Below are 23487 nucleotides of genomic sequence, written 5' to 3'. Positions count from 1 at the left end.
CAAAAAGGGCATGCTGGGAGCTGTAGTTATGCAACAGCAGGAGGCAGACCACCACAACTCCCAGCATTCCCTTATGGGCATGCTGGGACTTATGGTTTTGCAACAGCTGGAGGCACATTCTTTCTATGGAAAAGTGTACCTTCAGCTGTTGTCTAACTACAACTCCCAGCTTGCACAAACAGCTAAAGTGCATGCTGGGAGTTGTAGTGGTGCATCTGCTGGTTGCATAACTACAACTCCCAGCATGCCCGTTGGCTGTCGGTGACTGCTGAGAGTTGTAGTTTTGCAACAGCTGAAGGCACACTGGTTGTGAAACTCAGAGTTTTTTTCTACCTAACTCAGTGTTTCACGACCGGTTTGCCTCCAGCTGTTGCAAACTACAACTCTCAGCAGTCACCGTACACCATGCACCGTACATGCTGGGAGTTGTAGTTTTGCAAAAGCTGGAGGCACACTGGTTGTGAAACACTGAGTTAGGTCACAAACTCAGTGATACATAACCAGTGTGCCTACAGTTGTTGCAAAACTACAACTCTCATCAGTCACCGACAGCCAACGGGCATGCTGGGAGTTGTAGTTATGCAACAGCTGGATGTCCCCCCCCCCCCCCATGTGAACGTTCAGGGTACACTCACATGGGCGGAGGATTACAGTAAGTATCTGGCTGCAAATTTGAGCTGCCGCAAACTTTCTGCTGCAGCTCAAATTGCCAGCGAGAAACTACTGTGAACCCCCGCCCGTGCGACTGTACCCTAAAAACACTACACTACACTACCACAAAAAATAAAATAAAAAGTAAAAAACACTACATATACACATACCCCTACACAGCCCCCCTCCCCTCCCCAATAAAAATGAAAAACGTCTGGTACGCCACTGTTTCCAGAACGGAGCCTCCAGCTGTTGCAAAACAACTCCCAGTATTGTCGGACAGCCGTTGACTGTCCAGGCATGCTGGGAGTTTTGCAACAGCTGAAGGCACCCTGTTTGGGAATCACTGGCGTAGATTACCCCTATGTCCACCCCTATGCAAGTCCCTAATTTAGGCCTCAAATGCGCATGGCGCTCTCACTTTGGAGCCCTGTCGTATTTCAAGGCAACAGTTTAGGGTCACATATGGGGTATCGCCGTACTCGGGAGAAATTGTGTTACAAATTTTGGGGGGTATTTTCTGCTTTTACCCTTTTTAAAAATGTAAAATTTTTGGGAAAACAAGCATTTTAGGTAAAAAAAAAAAAATTTTTTTACATATGCAAAAGTCGTGAAACACCTGTGGGGTATAAAGGTTCACTTAACCCCTTGTTACGTTCCCCGAGGGGTCTAGTTTCCAAAATGGTATGCCATGTGGTTTTTTTTTTGCTGTTCTGGCACCATAGGGGCTTCCTAAATGCGGCATGCCCCCAGAGAAAAATTTGCGTTCAAAAAGCCAAATGTGACTCCTTCTCTTCCGAGACCTGTAGTGCGCCAGCAGAGCACTTTTCACCCCCATATGGGGTGTTTTCTGAATAGGGAGAAATTGGGCTTCAAATTTTTAGGGGTATCTTCTGCTATTACCCTTTTTAAAAATAAAAATTTGGGGGGAAAACAAGCATTTTAGGTAAATTTTTTTTTTTTTTTTTTTTACATTTGCAAAAGTCGTGAAACACCTGTGGGGTATTAAGGTTCACTTTATCCCATTTTACATTCCCCGAGGGGTCTAGTTTCCAAAATGGTATGCCATGTGTTTTTTTTTTGCTGTTCTGGCACCATAAGGGCTTCCTAAAGGTAACATGCCCCCCAAAAACCATTTCAGAAAAACGTACTCTCCAAAATCCCCTTGTCGCTCCTTCCATTCTGAGCCCTCTACTGCGCCCGCCAAACACTTTACATAGACATATGAGGTATGTGCTTACTCGAGAGAAATTGGGCTACAAATACAAGTTAAAATTTTGTCCTTTTACCCCTTGTAAAAATTCAAAAATTGGGTCTACAAGAACATGTGAGTATAAAAAATGAAGATTGTGAATTTTCTCCTTCACTTTGCTGCTATTCATGTGAAACACCTAAAGGGTTAAAACGCTGACTGAATGTCATTTTGAATACTTTGGGGGGTGTAGTTTTTATAATGGGGTCATTTATGGGGTATTTCTAATATGAAGACCCTTCAAATCCACTTCAAATCTGAAATGGTCCCTGAAAAATACTGAGTTTGAAAATTTTGTGAAAAATCGGAAAATTGCTGCTGACCGTTGAAGCCCTCTGGGGTCTTCCAAAAGTAAAAACACGTCAATTTTATGATGCAAACATAAAGTAGACATATTGTATATGTGAACCAAAAAAAATGTATTCGTAATATCCATTTTCCTTACAAGCAGAGAGCTTCAAAGTTAGAAAAATGCGAAATTTTCAAATTTTTCATCAAATTTACGGATTTTTCACCAAGAAAGGATGCAAGTATCGACAAAAATTTACCACTATGTTAAAGTAGAATATGTCACGAAAAAACAATCTCGGAATCAGAATGATAACTAAAAGCATTCCAGAGTTATTAATGTTTAAAGTGACAGTGGTCAGATGTGCAAAAAACGCTCCGGTCCTTAAGGCCAAAATGGGCTCCTTCCTGAAGGGGTTAATACTAATATGCCACTGCTGATGCTGGAGAAAGAAATATATTTGTTAAACTCCCCTTAACCCATAAATCAGCTTACTATCTGCTCGTGACTAAGATGGAGACCTTGGAATGATGCCAGGAGGCCTAAGATGAGATGTTAGAAGACAAAATTAATACAGATTGTATAGAAGGACAAGGATCTGGGATTTTCCAGTATGAGAGCGAGAGGGCCGCATAAATTAACTTCGGCCAAGAAAGAAATAACATACTTAATATGCTAATATATATATAGAGATAAAGCTCAAATAACCAATCAAAATGTAACATGAGGATTTTGAAGTCATAACTAAACCCCCTTTTTTTGTCAAATGTAAAAACAATATACTTTCATGTAATAAACAGAAACTCTTTGAGAACTCTCTAGGAACACTCCTGAGTTTCCTGCTAAGGAAAGAGTTTTTATACCAACATTCTGTCTGGTGTGAATTTGCTTATGCCGGCCCTCAGCAATATGCAGCAGCCATCCTTGACATAGGCAGGGTCCAAATTTAGGAATTAGGCCTCTATGTCAGCCCCTCATGTATAACAAAGTCTGGGTAGAATTATACCTAGTCCACCAATGCCTGCTCTCTGCTGGCTAAAGATAACTCTACCTCACCACCATCTGCTGTACATAGGCCACTACTAGTAACACCAATCCACCATCATCCTACTTCCATCCAGGCCTACACGTACACAACTCATCATTCACAAAATAAGGGATAATCTTTGGGCTGCTTGGAAAAATCCATGCCATCTTCTTCACTTGTCAGACTAAAGACCTGTTGCTACTCCCAAAAAACACTGAGCCTTGTATACACTCCTAACAGTGCTATACAGGGGTTGAGAGCTGTTAGGCTGTCTTATAAATGTGTTTACGGGCTTATTTAATTGCTGGTTTGAGTTGAACTGAGCCTAACCAAACTCATGATTTCTAAAATGTTTGGTGAATCAAACTTTTCAAAAGTTCTGACCTATGGGCTGCTATTAGTTGAATGGCATCTCACTGTATCAGTCCTTGCATCACTGTCTCATTTTACCATGACTGAGCAGTTTTGTTACCCTAAGCATTAAACATTGTCTCTATTGGTCATTGATTGACCTATTGTACTAATTAATCCCATATGTTTGTTGATTTGTTACCCTTGGTATGCCCATGAGGAACAAACCTTATGTGGTGGAAAAATGTCAGGATGAACTAACTCACAGGTGTTGTATTTATTAGCGACTTCTATGGTGAGTCCAAGGGGTAATTCAGGGTGAGTAAGGGCAGGGGTCACCCTTTTTAAGTCCCCCGGCGTTCCCTGTGGGAGTAGGGGTAGACTGACAATACCTTAACTGATAGGGAATTTTAGGGTTTACACACCCGAGACTTGTGAATTGTATCAGCTACCCAACTTCCACCTGTCCCATGGCACTATTCATATCTTTGTAGTAGGTCATCCCTGAGTTTGCAGGAGTCCTACTGGCATTATGTGGTCCTGTGTGGGGAGACCCCCACTAGGTACGTGTCTGGCAGTGCAATCATTTTTTGTATGTAGGGTTTTGTAATTTTAGTGTATCTATTAAATGTTGAGTTTTACATTGTGTACGCCACTTTGAAGTATTTTGTACCATTAAAATTAACTATATTCTCTATATTAACAGGAATGCGTGTGCCTACTACACAAAGGACTACAATTTTCTGTGTAAACGGGATTTACCCTTACATAAAAGGCTGAGGGAAGAATCTGCTAAGTAAGAGCCCCTTAGCAAATCTGGGAGCCAACCTATGTTTTCCAAAGTCTTCAGGTATTTATTATTTGAGGAACTGCTCATATCAAGATCTGCAGATCTATGCCTCGACCTTATGGAAGATGTTCAGTAACAGTTGCTTGTTATGCTCCAATACCCTTTGAGTCTCAGCGTCTTGATTTACACTGTATGCACAACATTAGAGGCCTTCTACACATGATTTTCCAGGACATAGCCACTAGGAAATGCCCCTGAGGATATAGACTATATACTAACATTGCAGCAGATTGTACAGTCAGCCTACAGGACACTTGGGGTTCATCACCACTCTAGCCACCTGTGAAACCAGTAACCTTAACCGAGACATTTCCCACTCTGGGATGAGTCTACATCACCCCATCATGCTTTATCAGAGGGTCATCACAGATATTTTGGGAAAAATTAAAACAGAGATAGAAAAAGGAGAGATAATACTTGGGAGGGGGTAGGATCAGATGATACCATGTGGATTTACCCCCTTTGATTTGGAAAATCAAAATATGCAATGAATTGCGTTGTTACAGATATTGCTGTAGAAAGTATACCAAATTTGCAGCTAAATTTAGGTTTAACATTTACATAATCTGTATCAAAATCCACAGCAGACAATCTGCAACAAATCCATTTTCACATGTACTGTAGTTTTGGTACGGGAGATTTTGTAATAATTTTGCAAAAAAATTACTGTTATTTTTACCACATGCAAAGCATGACAGACTACAGATAGGTCAAAAAAAGAGAACATACTACAAGTTTTTAAAAGCACAGTCTCCCAGTGTCATAAAATTCCATGCAAAAATGTATAACATCTGGCATCTGTTGCCAATGCAAAGCAGAGGTAAAAATCATGGCATTTTCATGAATCAGCAGCAACATATGAATGTCAAAACATAATTTCTTCTGGTATTTCCATATTTGCATTGTGCGGCAGGGTTTAGTTGCATACATTAATTATATATGCCACGATAAACCATATTCTTATAGCATCCCTATCATTATTGCACATTAATCTGTATATGGCAGTAGGAAACTCTCAACATAGCTAAGCATTGCTGTGTAGAACATTGTTGGCTACTCAGCTGTCAAGCAAGACAATATTTGCTATTTTAAAGGGATGGTATTTTTGTTGTGAAGTTGAAGATGAATTCAATGTTTACTGCACAGACACTGATAATTTTATTTAGCCTATTATTGTACACCATGATGTGAAAGAAAAGAGAAAGGTTCATGTTCTGTACCTCGGTTCATTTTATTTCACTGAGAATAAAGACTACATTGTATGATTATCAGTGTAGAATTTATTCATACATTCTTTTTTTTTTATGTTCTTTTACCAAGGACATCTGTAGTTTGGTTTCAGGCTTTTAAGGCTAAGTACTGATGTAGTGTTTTGCTGTGGTGTTCTTACTGCAGTATGGTTAGGGAAGAAAAACAGTATATGGTTTTCAGGGCATGTTGCAATTTTCATAAAGAATAGTGTGGGAAATATTGACATGATGCTGTGGATTAGCTTTTTGGTTAAAACTCAATTTTGTAGGCTCCCCTAACAATAAATTTGGATGGAGGCTACATCACCAATAAACATTTTAATACCTTCAAATACTGTGATGTACTCACTGTATCCCATTTACTTTAATAGACCAAAAAGTTGTCTTGAATGCTAGGTCAAAGTCAGAAATGTATTCAAAAGGAAAGGAAAATATAGGAAGAACTTACACTTCTTCTTCCAACTGGATCCACTTCTGGCTTTGGTTGAAAAATTACATTGGCAGTTTTCAAAAAAACAAAACAAAACTGGAAACCTAGCCTAATAGTCTGGTCTGGGTCAGTTTGTTAGGTCAGGTCAGGAGAGCAAATGTCAGGATAAAACCTTTACAGAGCTGTTCTCCTTAGCTTTCTTGTGATGCCACAGAGAGCTGAAAACTATTTTTTTTTTAAATATACCTTTTAGTGAGAAGAGATTTCACAATACCACAGAGCAGAACATAAAGAGCAACACCCCTTACAAGAGTTGGAACAACTTTATAAGAAGTCACCAGCAGGCAAACAACGTCGTCATTCACAATGAGAACGTATCACTTATAACAGGAAATGTATGCATCAGAAGCACCCCTCCTCCATTGCTTTCCAGAAGAATAAGGACTACATAGAAACCCTGAAGAAAAAAAGCATTTGAGGACAGCAGTTCTTCTGCCAAGGTATCACATTGCATGAAATAAAAAGGAGCCGAAGCAGATAAAAAGCTCTTTTTTTGTTCTTTATGTTATATTTAGAGATGAGCAAGCCGAGCCCAACAAACCTGATTTTACTCAGAAATTTGAGGTCAAAGCGGCTCACTAACTGCTCAACTTTTCCAAACAATCTTAGGAAAGGTGGAATACTAGCAAAAGGGATAATATTGTTTTATCGGAATAAAATGACATATTTTACTAAACCCTCAGCCCCTACACAATCTTATTTACCCTGTGACCTAGGCAAATTGGTAGACATGGGGACAGTGTTTTAGAGGAATGGGCAATGGACACAGTTGGCCTACTGGATGTACTGTGATGTATTGTGTTTTCTTTTTTTATATAATTGTTTATTTCCGAAAGTTTTTACATTTTTCCAAAGAATATACAACAGAAGAAGACATGTGCAATACATATCTGATATAAACAGGCAGTAGAAAAGTAAAAGAGAGTGGGTAGAACAGGTTTTCATTCAAACAGTTTAGCAAATCATAAAGGTATTGTCCATAGTTAACACAACAATAGAATTCTTATGGTAGAGGACAGTCATAACATTAGGTAAAAAAGCTTATAAATTCTCTTGAATATGCTGGGTATTGTAGGACAATTTTATTGTTAAGTATGGTGATCCACGGTGTATGGCGGGACCACAGGGTGTAGCGGTGTAGGTAGTGGGGACAGATGGTATTAACCCCTGGGGCAAGATGTTGTTAACCCCTAGTGTTCGTGACACCAGGATGTGGTTGTTTGGTGTAGGGCACCGCCGAAAACCAACCCAGAAACGGCATATATTAAATGAGAGTCCAGAGCAGGTTTTGATGCAACTGGAACTTTACTGAAGAAGGCAGTATAACAGTCTTTACAGATAGCCAACTTCCACAGAGGTGACCGGGACACAGGGAACCTCTCAGGCTTGCTGGGACTTTTAATGGTAATAATGATGATGCATGCCACTGTGCTACTGTTATGACTTTAGGTAGGGACGGTAGAGACTTGACTTGTAGACATAGAAGACTTATAGATTAGATGTGGCTGCAGACTTGTAGGCTTTGGCCTAGCTGGACTGAACTTGTACAGGACTTGTGCTTGCTTTCTTGTCCAGGAATCAAGGAAAATAGAGAAGAGAGCTAGTGTGGAGACTACAGCCCTTTATATATAAGGGAGCTGGACTAAAGCCCATTGGTAGCTGCTTGCCTTTGGTTACCTATGCCTTTGGGACTCTGGGTATCCGGTGATCACATATCACATGACCATGTCACATGACCCTAGGAAGGTCCTATACAGTTTAAACATCCTAATAACCTTTGTACATAGTTTATATTCACTGTACGATACTTATAATAAATGTACATGAGTAATATACAATAATAATGACCTAGGGGGATCCTGCAGGAGAGCCCTGTGGACTTGAGGGACTCTAGCTGAGGGGACTTTAGGAACTGTACAGAACCACGTTCTGTACCGGGACACAACATAAGCATATAGATTTGATATGGAAGCTTTATGTCTATGACCAACAGGGCCAGAAAGAGTGGTAAGCTAGTAAAGATTTGGTTAGGATCCCCTCTATCTATAGAGATACATGTTAGCCTCATCAATCGGTCAATGTGAGTAATTAACCGTCTGGGGTCAAATAAGTTATCTTGGATCTTAAGATGAAACAGGTATTTAGAGGAACAGAAAGAGGTAGAAATATATTATATAGGATAGAACAAAAAGTAGAATGAGCCTACACCATACTACATCTACATAGATCTCCCACATGAACTACGTTGTGGTCAGACCGCCACCCATGGATGCCACACCTTCAGGAAGAAGGGTAATTTGTTTTCTGTAATGGTCAAGAGGTACTCCATTTGCCTTACTTCTCTGATTCTATCAAGTAGATCTGGGTGTAGCCATAGTAAAATTCCACCTCTGTACTTAAACATTTTGAAGCTGCTAAAAAAAAGGATAGAAACAGTCTGATTTGGCCATTAGTCGAATTTGCAGGTTGGAGATTAGTCCTCCTAATCAAGGAATGGACCTCCAGCCAGAAGGGTCATAATGAAGAGCAACTCCAAAAAATATGAGGGAGGGTCCCCACCTCAATATTACACCAACAGCAATAGGGAGATAATTGAGGGAAAATACACTGGAGCTTTTCTGGTGTATATACATGAGGATTTTGTACTGATTTTCTTTATGGGTAATGCAAGAAGAAGATTTAGAGGCATGCACCCAAATGATTTGCTACTGGTATGGGAGAAGAGATTTTCGAAAATAAGACTCCCATTTATTTATGTAGGGGTGCTGACTATGTCTTTAAGTGAGGTCAGTATGTCATATCTCATGCCCCCAGTGGAAGTAACTCCTCTGCAGAGCATTTTAAAAGGAGTCTGAATGGGAAATACTGTGGCCCTTTTATTGATTTTATGGATAGAATACTACATTGACATTTTATGACTGCTGTAACATCTAGCTTTTACTCAACATAAAAAAAAGATAAGTTGCATTACAGAATGTCAACATTTTTCATTATATCATATATATTTGTTCTTTGTTCACGTGAAAAACGTTTCTGTCGTTACAATTTCACTGACCTGTTACTGCCGTATGCCATTGTTATTTTATAAAAAGGTGAGAATGTATGAAGTGTAGCTTTCCACCCATTATGAAATATTCTAAACCACATCCTCAGGGTCTCATTGGAAAGTGACATTAACTTGGGCTATGTTATATGGTTAGAAATAGAGATGAGCAAATTTTTGAAAAATTCTATTTTTTTCCGAAAAAATTTGGTTTGGTCCACATTTGTTTGTGCCAAATTGCTATTAAAAACAGCTATTTCTGGCCTACAGAGAGCCTCAATAGGGGTGTAGAACACTTTGTCTTTCTGTAACACGCATAGGGTGTGTGCTGGGTTAGTGAAATAATATTATTATTCAGTATTACAGGCAGATCAGAGGTGTCGCTATTAGAATCACTGTTGCAGAGTGACACAATGACAGAGCCTGGAGGTGGCATCAGTATGAGGAGACCATATAGTGGTTGAATGACACAGCGTGGAGGTGGCAGCAGCATGAGGAGAACATATAATGGCTGAATGACACAATGTAGAGGTGGAGGAAGCATGAGGAGACCATAAAGCCTTAATAGGGGTGTAGGACACGTTTCCTTGTCCTAACACACATTGGGAATGTGCTGTGTTAGTGAAATAATACTGTTATGCAGTATGACATGCAGATTACAGGCATCACTATTAGAATCACTGCACTGAGCATCTGGATGTGGCAGCAGGGAGACCATAATGCAACAAAATTGAAGAGAATAAAGATAATTTTTATGTAATTTTTATTAAACTTAATTTGAATTTATTTAAATTTTTTGAGTACCCATTCTGGTGAGCATCGAGCTGGCGGTCCTCCGCCAGGCGAGATACCACCTCTTCCAGCCCCTGTCTCTCAGCGCCCCCCTGACTGTGAAAGTGCGATTACTCTATCGATTTTTTTGAAATTTAAATTTAAGATTTAATGATAAAATGTGTGGTTACAAAAGACCAAATCCAACAAGGAGCCACGTGTCACATGGCGGCACAATGAGAGAGCCTAGAGCTGGCAGTAGCATAAGGAGACCATAGTCTGGCACAATGAGACAGCCTGGAATTGGTGGCAGCAAGAGGAGACCATATAGTGGCTCAATGACACAGCCTGAAGTTGGTGGCAGCATGAGGAGACCATAGGGGCTCACAATCCCTAAGATAAAAAGATGAATAGTTAAATTGAACATTTATGGTAGCTAATGCAACCATAAAAATGTTTAGGTAATGTCCCAGCAGCATGAGGAGACCATATAGTGGCTGAATGACACAGCCTGGAGTTGGTGGCAGCAAGAGCAGATCATATAGTAGCTGAATGACACAGCCTGGAGTAGGCAAAAGCATGAGGAAACAATAGGCCTTCACAATCCCGAAGATTGAAAGATGAATTTTCAATTTTGAATTTCAGTTTTATGGAAGCTAGTGCTACCTTAACCCCTTAAGGGCCAAGCCCATTTTCACCTTAAGGACCAGGCCAATTTTATTTTTGCGTCTTCATTTTTTCCTCCTCGACTTCTAAAATCCATAACTCTTTTATATTTCCATCTACAGGCCCATATAAGAGCTTGTTTTTTGCATGCCCAATTGTACTTTATAATGAAACCTCTCATTTTACCATAAAATGTACGGCAAACCCCCCCAAAAAGGGAGGAAATTTAAATGAAAACCAAAATTTTGAACTTTTTGAAGGGTTTTGTTTTCACACTGTACACTTTACGATAAAAATGACGTGTTCTTTATTCTGTGGGTCAATACAATTAAAATTATACCCATGGCTAGATACTTTTATATTTTTGTACTGCTTAAAAAAAATCTAAAACTTTTTGTACAAAATCAGTAATCTAAAATCACCCTATTTTGACCACCGATAACTTTTTCATTTTTCTGTATATAGGGCGGTATGAGAGCTATTTTTTGTGCCATCATTTGTACTTTTTATGGATACCACATTTGCATATATAAAACTTTTAGATAATTTTTTATTATTATTTTTTTTAATAAAATGTGACAAAGAAAGCTGCAATTGAGGACTTTTTTTTTTTTTTAACGTTTACGCCATTCACCATACGGGATCATTAATATTATATTTTGATAGTTCGGACATTTACGCACACGGTGATACCAAATATGTTTATTAAGAAAATGTTTACGCTTTTTGGGGGTAAAATGGGAAAAACGGACAATGAAAAATTTTTTGGTGGTAGGGGAAGGGGATTTTTCTTTTTTTTACTTTTTATTTAATTTCTTTCTATTTTTTTTTTTTTACAATTTTTATGTTCCCATAGGGGACTAGCTATAGCAATCATTTGATTGCTATTACTGTTCAGTGATATGCACAGGACATAGCACTGATCAATATTATCGGTGATCTTCTGCCCTGGTCTGCTCGATCTCAGATTAGAGCAGGAGACCCCGGGAGACAGCCGGAACCAGGTGAGGGGACCTCCGGCCGCCATGCTGGATGATTGGATCACCGCGGCAGCGCTGCGGGCGATCCAATCATCCATTTAACGTACCACAATGCCGCAGATGCCATGATCTGTATTGATCACAGCATCTGAGGGGTTAATGGCTGACATCCGCGTGATCGCGGATGTCGGCCTTTACCGGCGGGTCCCCAACTGCTGATAGCAGCCGAAACCTGCTGTGTATGATGCGAGCACTGTTCCGATGCTTGCGGTCATACACAGGATGTAAATGTACGTCCTGGTGAGCGAAGTTCCGCCAAACCAGGACGTACATTTACGTCCGTGGTCGTTAACAGGTTACTAAACTTTAAGTAATTTACAAGCATCATGAGGAGACCATACAGTGGCTGAATGACACAGCCTGGAGTTTGTCGCTGAATGATGCAGCTTGGAGTTTGCGAACGCATGAGGAGACCATACAGTGGCTGAATGACACAGCCTGGAGTTTGAGGCAGAATGAGGAGAACGTGAGAACATGAATGAGAGTAGAGTGTAGGTTTCTTTGTGGGTTTTAATTCCCTACAATTTATTGTCCACGGTATTTACTAAGGTTCCCCTACATTTTCCACTTTCCCTACACTTTGCTTTTTTTTTACACATGCTCTGATCTGTCCGGTTTTCCTCAGCTCAAATCCATCAAATTTTATGTGGAAACCTTAGTAAATATGTGTTTTTTTTGTGAAAATGTTGGGAACACGTCCCTTTTCGGAGACCCCTTCCCCCACCCCTTTTCAGGTTTTCTTAGCAAAATGGAGAGTTAGTCGGGTGAAGAAAGGTACTCATCAGTGACTGTAGACTGTAAGGTGAGGGCAGAGGGCCCCCTGAGTCAGACCTGCAAGAGGATGGACGATGGAGCCGATAGGCATCGGCCAACTGGCTACGTAGGATATCTCTGTAGTAGGTCAGTTTGTCCTCCCTCTCAGTGGGTGTAAAAAAGGCCCCCATAAGATGGTCCAATAAGGTGGAGAGCCAGAAGTCATCCCACTGATGAATGGTGACAATTCAGCGGTCACTACGCAAGCAACTTAGCAAGCATCATTCCATTTGTGCAAGTGACTTGACTGTGTGTCTGGGTCCTCTGTCTTGGCTTCCTCATAACCCTCTAGCTCCTCTGGCTGCTGCTGCTCCTCCTCTCCTGACAGATGACTAGAAGAAACACCCAATTCACAAAAAGTAAACTGTGCTCCACTGTGCCCCTCCTCCTCCCCCAGTTCAGCCCCCACAGGGCTCATGTGGCCGTAATATGTAGGCGCCACATCTCCAATTCCCTGACCAGACATCATTTCCAACAAGTGTTGTAGTAAATGAAGCAGTGGAATGACATTGGTAATCCCGTAATCCTGGCGACTGACTAACAATGTAGCTTCCTCAAAGGGCCTGATCAAACTGCAGGTGTCATGTATGAGCTGCCACTGGTTGACATTGAAGTTACACAGGGGAGTACCTCTATCCGCTTGGATTATCAAGAAGTCGGTGATGGCTTTTTTCTGTTCATATAGTCGGTCCAACATATGGAGGGTGGAATTCCAACGTGTGGAAACGTCACAAATCAGACTATGTTGGGGGATGCCATTCTGATGCTGAAGCTCAAGGAGGGTGTGCTTTGTGGTGTACGAGTAACTGAAGTGCATGCAAAGTTTATTTCCCATTATTAGGATGTCTTGCATAAAAGAAGGGAGGGATAAGTGTTCAGTCTGGAAGTGCCGATAATCACATACATATTTGCATAAATATTTGCATACATTTGCATAAAATAAAAAACTAATATTAGTCATTACGAATATATATCACTATATTTCAAATATTCGTGAAATTGCGAAGTGCCGATATTCACAATAAAAATTTGCATTTCGAATATTGACCCTCAACATTAATTCTGACATTGTTTTCCTGTAGACTGGTGGTAAGCAGAGAGATGCATGATGAGAATCTATTCATCCATGCAAGCATCAGCTACATGTAGGATTTATGGTACAAAGCAAATCCACCTTTAAAGCTTTAAACACAAATGGAAGAAGAAATGTTTGAGGTCAAGGTTTTAGACAAACCCATTCACACTGTACAAATTTGCTTGTACAGTATATTTTAATTGATGTTTGAAATGTGACAGCAAACCACCTCAACCATTTCTAGACTGGTAAGCTAGGTCATTGGTTTTAAAATTCTACTTATTTGCGGTATTCAATCTAGCGTTGCCTCAACATCTCTCATTATATTTTCTTTTATTGTAAAGGCAAAAAAGATAGCATTTATGAATGTTAAAATAAAAACTGTTCATTTATGTTGAGGATAAAGTAACTGAAACCTAAAATAATATTTACATATTTTATTTTTTATATTTTTTTTTGGAGTAAAAATTCCATAGCATATATAATACATGTAACCATAACTGCCATGAAAATAAATAGCTGGAAAGCTCTAAGGACTCTCAAATTATCTAAATACACATTATATTTAGAAAAGTTTACAAATAAAAAAATGTAACACTTTAAAGGGAATCTGTCATCTGAAATTCGTGTTTTAAAATGCTGACACTGTTATACAGCTGTTAGGACAAAGAGACACATGGTACCTTTCATATAGCTCTCTGTCCTTCCACAACATAGAAAAAATGCTTTTATTCTCTGATGCAAAGAGTCAAAGAGGTGTACACAAGTCCTTGAAGTGCTGAGGGCTTATCCTTATCCTTGCTGTATTGACATTCATAGCTCAGTTTTCAACGCTCAATCCTGCAGTGTCCATACAAATTGTGCTCAGGTGTGAGATTTGGAAACAGGCTGGACTTTCAACAGACTGTCAATCAAGCTTGCATGCTTTTGTTACAATAAAAATATATCTGATTAAAAAAGTAACCATAAAGGGGCCGAAGATAACAGTTGGGTACAGAAAATGTGTCACACACTGATAAAAATGAATTACCGTATATACTCGAGTATAAGCCGAGTTTTTCAGCACGATTTTTCGTGCTGAAAACGCCCTCCTCGACTTATACTCGAGTGAACTCCGCCTGTCAATCCCTTCATCAGTGGTCTTTAACCTGCGGACCTCCAGATGTTGCAAATCTACAACTCCCAGTAAGCCCGGACATCCGATGGGAGTAGTGACGTTGCCTTGACGACGACGCATAGGGAAGTTCATGCGCAACGTCCCTGTGCGTCGTCGTCAAGGCAACGTCACTACTCTGGGGCTGGGAGATGGACAGCCCGCAATGACTAACCATCCCCACCGGATGGTCCCTGCAGCATAGATGGTCCGGACCAGCTCACCCTAACGTCCCGCCAAGGGGAGGTGAGTACAAAACAAAAGGGGGGCGATGATGACGATGGCTGTCCGGGCATGCTGGGAGTTGTAGATTTGAAACCTCTGGAGGTCCGCAGGTTGAAGACCACTGATGAAGGGATTGACAGGCGGTGATGATGAAGGGGGGGGGATGATGAAGAAGGCCACCGTGGTTTTCAACCTGCGGACCTTCAGAGGTTTCAAAACTACAACTCCCAGCATGCCCGGAGAGCCGATGGCTGTCCGGGCATGCTGGGAGGTGAAGTTTTGCAACATCTGGAGGTCCGCAGGTTGAAGACCACTGATGAAGCGATTGACAGGGGGTGATGATGAAGGGGGGGATGATGACGGGGTCTGGATGATGACGAAGGTCGCAGTGGTCTTCAACCTGCGGACCTCCAGATGTTTCAAAACTACAACTCCCAGCATGCACGGACAGCCGATGGCTGTCCGGGCATGCTGGGAGTTGTAGTTTTGCAACATCTGGAGGTCCGCAGATTGAAGGCCACTGATGAAGGGATTGACAGGGGGTGATGATGAAGGGGGGGGAGGGTGATGACGGGGGTCTGGATGATTACATGGGGGGATGATGTATTTCCCACCCTAAGCTTGTAGTCGAGTCAATAACTTTTCCTGGGTTTTTAGGGTAAAATTAGGGGCCTCAGCTTATATTCGGGTCGGCTTATACTCGAGTATATACGGTAGACAATTTATTTATTTGTCTGTAGCCATCACTAGGGTTATTTGCTCACATATGGATGTATACAGTTAGTATGAAGTTCCTTAGAGTTGAACAAATATACCTTTAATATACCTCATACAGACAAATTTTATTATTTAAAGGGGTACTCCAAAGGATAGGGGATAAGATGTCTGATCATGGGGTTCCCACAGCTGGGACCCCCGCAATCTCTGTGCAGCACCCAGAGTTCGTTTAGAATTCTGAGTGCTGGCGACGGGTCATGACGACACGATCATGCCCCTCGTGATGTCACACCACGCCCCCTCAATGCAAGTCTATGGGAGGGGACATAGCACGCCCCCTCCCATAGACTGGCATTGAGGGGGCATGGTGTGATGTCACAAGAGGCATGGTCATGACATCATGACCCCCCCGCCACCAACTCCTGTTCTGAACGATGGGACAGCGGAGTACCCCTTTAATCCTGAAAAATATTTGAACAGAAAAATGGCATTACAATTAGTATTTTGCCTTTTTTGTGTATTTTTGCTGATATATTAATTGGTCAAAAATCTGTAATTCTGGCATTTGGGATTTATTTTTTGTTGATGCTGTTCACTGTGCAGGATAATAAACATACATTTAAACCCCTTAAGGACGGTTGTTCCATCTTTGCACTTTCATTTTTTCCTCCTCACCAAAAATCATAACACTTTCATTTTTTCACCTACAGATCTATATGAGGGCTTGTTTTCTTTGTAATGACATCAGTCATTTCACCACAAAATCTACGACGAAACCCCCAAAAATAAAATTTGTGGGACAAAAAAAAAAGCCATTTTGTAATTTTTTGCGGCTTCTGTTTCTACATAGTGCACTTTTCGGTTAAAATGACACCTTATCTTTATTCTGTAGGTCCATGTGGTTACAAGGATACCCAATTTATGTAGGTTTTATTTTATTTTACTGCAAAAAAAAAATTATAACTACATGCACCAAAATTAGTATGTTTAAAATTGTCATCTTCTGACCCCTATAACTTTTTTTTATTTTTCCGCATACGGGGCTGTATGAGGGCTAATCTTTTGCACCATTTTTTTAAGGTACACAAAATGACCAAAAATATGTCATTTTGGACTTTGGTATTTTTTCTCGTATACGCCATTGACCGTGTGGTTTAATTAACATGATATTTTTATAGTTTGGACATTTACGCACTTGGCAAAATCAGATATGTTTATGTTTATTTTGTTTACATATTTATTTTTTATTTTTTAAATGTGAAAAAGGGGGGGATGACTTTTATTAGGGAAGGGGTTAATTCACATTTCTTAACTTATTATTTTTTTTACTTTTATACACCAATTTTTAGTCCCCATAGGTGACTATTACATGCAATCCTTGGATTGCATACACTATTCAATGCTATGCCATAGCATGGCATTAATCAGTGATATCTGGTCTCGATTACTCCAGGCTGCTGAGGCTGCCTGGAGCGTTGAGAACTAGATTGGATGGCGATGAGGCAGGTAAGGGCCCTTCCACCATCCTGTCAGCTGATTGGGACACCGCGGTTTCACCGCAGTTGTCACGATCAGCTCCGTTGAGCTGGCGGGAATGCTTTTTTTGTATTTTAGACGTCGCAATCAACTTTGATCATGGCCTCTAATGGGTTAATGCCGGGCATAACCGCGATCGGTGGTGTCCGGCATTAGATACAGGTCCCGGCCTTTGATAGCTGCCAGGACCACCCCGCTGGACCATATTGCAGGATCAGCTTGTGAGCCCGCGTCATAGCAGGGGACCGGGCGCAGGGCGTACATGTACTGCATGCCCTGCATCCTTAAGGAGTTAATAATTTGGACAATTCCAGACACAGCAATACCAAGTATGTTATTTATTTATTTTATTTTTTATTTAAATGCCTTTGTAATAAATCTGCATACAAAAGAAAAAGGTTATATTTGACAGCGGTGATGTGAGCAGCGCACTACTGCTCTCTATCCTTGCTAATAACTAGCAATTACATCAGGTATCAGGACTGAGATCAAGTGTGATCAAAAGTTTTGATATGTGTGAGCAACATGCAAATAAATGATTTAATTTTGCCTTTAATACAATGTATAACAAACATTAAAAATAGTGCTTCAAACGTTAAATTCCTCCAATATTTGACATTCGATACAGCATGTTGTGGTTTAATTATAATACAATTTGAAATGTGCATCAAATAGTTGGTAAGGTTGTAAAAGGGAAGAGTTCATTAACCCTACTGTGCTGATGGAAAGAACAGTTAACCCCCCCCCCCTCACCGTCAGACAGATTCCAGTTGCCCCATGAAAGAGAAAAAAAATCCTTCCCGACTCCAATATGGCAATCATAATGCATTCATAGATCAAGGTTTAACCCCTTAAGGACCCAGCCAATTTTCACTGTAGGACCCGGACATTTTTTGCACATCTGACCACTGTCATTTTAAGCATTAATAAATCTGGGATGCTTTTACCTTTCATTCTGATTCCGGGATTGTTTTTTCGTGACATATTCTACTTTATGTTAGTGGTAAAATTTTGTCGATACTTGCATCATTTCTTGGTGAAAAATTGATGAAAAAAATGAAAATTTAGCATTTTTTTTTACTTTGAAGCTCTCTGCTTATTAGGAAAATGAATATTCCAAATAAATTATATATTGATTCACATATACAATATGTCTACTTTACGTTTCCATCATAAAGTTAACATGTTTTTACTTTTGGAAGACATCAGAGGGCTTCAAAGTATAGCAGCAATTTTCCAATTTTTCACAAAATTTTCAAAATCAAAATTTTTCAGGGACCAGTTCAGTTTTGAAGTGGATTTGAAGGGCTTTCATATTATAAATACCCCATAAATGACCCCATTATAAAAACTGCACCCCTCAAAGTATTCAAAATGACATACAAAAGGAATTTGAGATGTTTAACAGGAATGGCAGCAAATTGAAGGAGAAAATTCAAAATCTTCATTTTTGACACTGGCATGTTCTTGTAGTTATTGAATTTTTATAAGGGGTAAAAGGAGAGACATCTTCCTATAATGTGTAACCCAATTTCTCTTGAGTAAGGTAATACCTCATATGTGTATGTCAAGTGTTCGGCGGGCACAGTAGAGGGCTCAGAAGGGAAGGAGCGACAGCGGGATTTTGGAAAGTGAGTTTTTCTGAAATGGTTTTTGAGGGGCATTTCACATTTAGGAAGCCCCTATGGTGCCAGAACAGCAAAAAAAAAAAAAAAAATCCACATGGCATACTACACCCCTCAAGGCATGTAACAAAGGGTACAATGAGACTTAACACCCCACAGGTGTTTGACGACTTTTCGTTAAAGTTGGATGTGTAAATAAATTTTTTTTCCCACTAAAATGCTGGTTTTCCCTCAAATGTAAAATTTTTACAAGGGATAATAGGACAAAATGCCCCCCAAAATGTGTAACCCCATCTCTTCCGAGTATGGAAATACCCCATGTGTGGACGTCAAGTGCACTGCTGGTGCACTACAATGCTCAGAAGAGGAGGAGTCACATTTGGCTTTTGAAAAGCAAATTTTCCTGAAATGGTTTTTGGAGGGCATGTCACATTTAGGAAGCCCCTATGGTGCCAGAACAGCAAAAAATAAAAAAATAATAAAAAAATAAAAAAATGCCATACTATTTTGGAAACTACACCCCTCAAGGAACGCAACAAGGGGTACAGTGAGCCTAAACACCCCACAGGTGTTTGACGACTTTTTGTTAAATTCAGATGTGTAAATGAAAAAAAATATGTTTTTCATTAAAATGCTGTTTTTTCCCCAAATTTTACATTTTTACAAGGGGTGTTAGGAGAAAATTACCCCCAAAATTTGTAACCCCATTTAGACATAACCAAGGTGAAGACGTCAAGTGCTCTGCTTGCGCACTACACTGCTCAGAAGAGGAGGAGCGCCATTGAGCTTTTGGAGACAGAATTTGGTTGGAATAGAAGTTGGGGACCATGTGCGTTTACATAGCCCCCCCGTGGTGCCAGAACAGTGAACCCCCCCCCCCACATGTGATCCCATTTTGGAAACTACACCCGTCACGGAATTTAATAAGGGGTGCAATGAGTATTTACACCCCACTGGCGTTTGACAGATCTTTGGAACAGTGGGCTGTGCAAAAATTAGATTTTTTTATTTCACGGACCACTGTTCCAAAAATCTGTCAGACACCTGTGGGGAATAAATACTCACTGTACCCCTTATTACATTACATGAGGGGTATAGTTTCCAAAATGGGTTCACATGTGGGGGGGTCCATTGTTCTGGCACTATGAGGGCTTTGTAAATACACGTGGCCTTCAATTCCAGACACATTTTCTCTTCAAAATCCCAATGGCGCTCCTTCTCTTCTGAGCATTGTAGTGCACCAGCAGAGCACTTTACATCCACATATGGGGTATGTTCTTACAAATTTTGGGGGGCTTTTTTCCTATTTTCCCTTTTGAAAATGAAAAATTTAGGGTAACACCAGCATTTTAGTGAAAAAATTTTTTTTTTCATTTTTCCATCCAACTTTGAAGAATTTTCATTAAACACCTGTGGGGTGTTAAGGCTCACTATACCTCTTGTTACGTTCCATGAGGGGTGTCGTTTCCAAAATGGGGTCACATGTGGGAATTTCTTTTTTTGCATTTATGTCAGAACCGCTGTAAAATCAGCCACCACTGTGCAAATCACCAATTTAGGCCAAAATTCCCACGGACGTACATGTACGCCCGGGGTCCTGAACAGGTTAATCCCCATAAATCTAATATCCATGACCTGTAATATTATCTATTTACAAAAAAACATCCAGACCCCCCCCACCCCTTCCCCTTGATCTGATTTATGTAGTCAGAAATCACAACATTATATGGAAGAAAGTTCAAAATGTGTGTTTTTTTGTGTGTGTTTTTTAGCCTACCCTCATCTTTTTTTGTTTACTTTATTTTTTTGCACTTTTAACACTTTGAACTGTGTTATTATCTTACAACCAGGTAGAAATTCTTTGTGTGGGAATTAACCCAGAAAATATATGCTACCGTGCTTTAGATGTTTGTTAACCCCTTAAGGACGCAGACCTTTTTCACCTTAAGGACTGAGCCCTTTTTCGCAATTCTGACCACCGTCGCTTTACGAATTACATAGTTACATAGTACGGTCGAAAAAAGGCATACGTCCATCAAGTTCAACCAGGAAATTGAAGGGTAGGGGTGTGGTGGGATATTGGGGGAAGGGATGGGATTTTATATTTCTGCATAAGCATTAATGTTATTTTTTGTATTAATCGTTCCTGCTGTGACTAGTTCCTGAGGTAGACTGTTCCATAAATTCACAGTTCTTATGGTAAAGAAGGCGTGTCGCCCCTTGAGACTAAACCCTTTCTTCTCCAATCGGAGGGAGTGCCCCCTTGTCCTTTGAGGGGGCTTAACCTGGAACAGTTTTTCTCCATATGTTTTGTATGGGCCATTAATATATTTATATACGTTTATCATATCCCCCTTAAACGTTTCTTCTCAAGACTAAACAATTGTAACTCCTTTAATCGCTCCTCATAGCTAAGATGTTCAATGCCCCATATTAGTTTAGTCGCGCGTCTCTGCACCCTTTCAGGCAACACAGTGTCCCTTTTATGGACTGGTGGCCAAAACTGAACAGCATATTCCAGGTGAGTCCGTACCAATGCTTTATAAAGGGGGAGTATTATGTCCCTGTCCCCCGAGTCTATGCCTCTTTTGATACATGACAATATCCTGCTGGCCTTGGAAGCAGCACCCTGACATTGCATGCTATTCTGTAGTCTGTGATCTACAAGTACACCCAGATCCTTCTCTACCAGTGAATCTGCCAGTTTAATCCCCCCTAAGACATACGATGCATGCAGGTTATTAGTACCCAGATGCATAACTTTACATTTCTCCACATTGAACCTCATTTGCCAAGTGGATGCCCAGACACTTAGTCTATCCAAGTAATCTTGTAACCTATACACATCCTCTATAGACTGTACCGTGCTACAAAGCTTAGTGTCATCTGCTAAGATAGAAACAGAGCTAGCTGTTAATGCCATCCTCTATATCATTGATAAATAAATTAAACAACAGAGGGCCCAGTACAGAACCTTGGGGTACATCATTAATAACCGGGGACCAATCAGAGTACGAATCATTGACCACCACTCTCTGGGTACGATCCATGAGCCAGTGTTCAATCCAGTTACAAACTAAAGTTTCCAAGCCCAAAGACCTTAACTTACCTGTCAGACGAATTAATAACTTGAAAACGCTTTTACCGAATATTCTGATTCTGAGATTGTTTTTTCGTGACATACTCTACTTTATCTTGGTGGTAAATTTTTGGTGTTACTTGCATCCTTTTTTAGTGAAAAATCCCAAAATGTCATGAAAATTTTTAAAATGTTGCATTTTTCTAACTTTGAAGCTCTCTACTTGTAAGGAAAATGGATATTCCCAATAAATTTAGTTTTTATTCACAAATACTATGGCCCACATTTATCATTGTCTTTAGACTGTCTTTTGTGTCTAAAAAAGGGGCAAAAAAGGTGCAAGCAGGGTTTTTTGCGCCTTTTTTGCCCCTTTTTGTTTACACATTTCTGCTCATTTTGAGTTGCAATCCACTGATTTTGAGTTGCAATCCACTGATTTTGGCAATAGACATGATATGGAAGGGATTTATCATTGCGCCTTTTTGTAAAAAGGAGCAAAAAAAAAAAGGTGCAAAGCCACTGAAAAGTCTCTAAAACTACACCAGCCCAGACATGGTGTAGCTTTTTGGTGTATGTGTAGACAGAAATTTCAGAAAATGTGACCTGCACAAAATTTATCAAAGCTCTTTTACCTTTTAATAAATTTTGTGCTCCTACACATTATCAACACACAAAAAAAAGTGTAAAACAATGCTTCACTTGCACTGCAATGATTAATGTGGGCCTATATGTCCACTTTATAATGGCATCATAAAATGGCCATATTTTTGCTTTTTGAAAAAATTAGAGGGCTTCAAAGTAGAGGAGCAATTTTCAAAAATTTCATGAAAAATGAAAAATCTGAAGGGACAGATGTTACAGAACTACAACTCCCAGCATGCCTGGGCTAAGAGTTGTAGTTTGGCAACATCTGGAGGGCTACCGTTTGGGCACCACTGTAACAGCCTTTGGCTGTCTGGGCATGCTGGGAGTTGCAGTTTGGCCTTCCTAGTGGTTGCCACAGTAAAGATCACTTTACTTTCACTATCATTACCCCCCCCCCACCCCCCACAGTCTACCTGTGCCTGTCTCCAGCAACGATCGGTGGTCCCCATGCATCTTTTCCTCCAGGTACCGGCCTCCATCTTCTCCCCACGTTCCCCACGACAACCAGGGGTGGGCAGAATGGGGGGTTGCCATGGAAACCCACTGTCCTGTGCTGCCATGCCATTGGTCAGAATCAGTTCTGACCAATGGCAGGGGATAGGAGGAGATCGCAGCACTGCGACCTCGCTCCTAGCCCTCAGGATGATTGAGGCTGTCACTTACAGCTCCGATCATCCCTATTTTCAGGTTGATCGGGTCACCAGAGACCCGATCAGCCCGGAATAGCATAAAATCGCATGTCTGAATTGACATGCAATTTTCTGCGATTACTGACATGGGGGGGGTCTCAGGACCCCCCTGGGCTATGTGCCGCGATGCCACCTGAATGATTTCAGCAGGCATCCTGGTCCGGTCCCCAACCAGCTAGCGGCAGGGACTGGAATTCCCACGGGCGTATTCATACGCCCCACGTCATTAATGACTCGGGATGCAGGGCGT

General features: G+C 40.6%; 1 long non-coding RNA gene across 2 annotated transcripts in view; it reads left to right on the top strand.

The window, feature by feature from the left end:
- The window catches only part of LOC130282571 (uncharacterized), a 272452-nt gene that overhangs the window by 136180 nt on the left and 112785 nt on the right, over positions 1 to 23487 (top strand). For both annotated transcript variants that reach the window (XR_008846454.1, XR_008846453.1), the window contains exons 2-3: positions 4277 to 4420; positions 6354 to 6600. This is a non-coding gene — a long non-coding RNA (uncharacterized LOC130282571). The remainder of the gene's footprint in view (positions 1 to 4276; positions 4421 to 6353; positions 6601 to 23487) is intronic.

The sequence above is a fragment of the Hyla sarda genome, chromosome 7, assembly GCF_029499605.1.
Source record: "Hyla sarda isolate aHylSar1 chromosome 7, aHylSar1.hap1, whole genome shotgun sequence".
Lineage (NCBI taxonomy): Eukaryota > Metazoa > Chordata > Amphibia > Anura > Hylidae > Hyla > Hyla sarda.
Note: the sequence above shows the minus strand (reverse complement) of the source record. Positions and strands in the feature narration are given on the sequence as shown.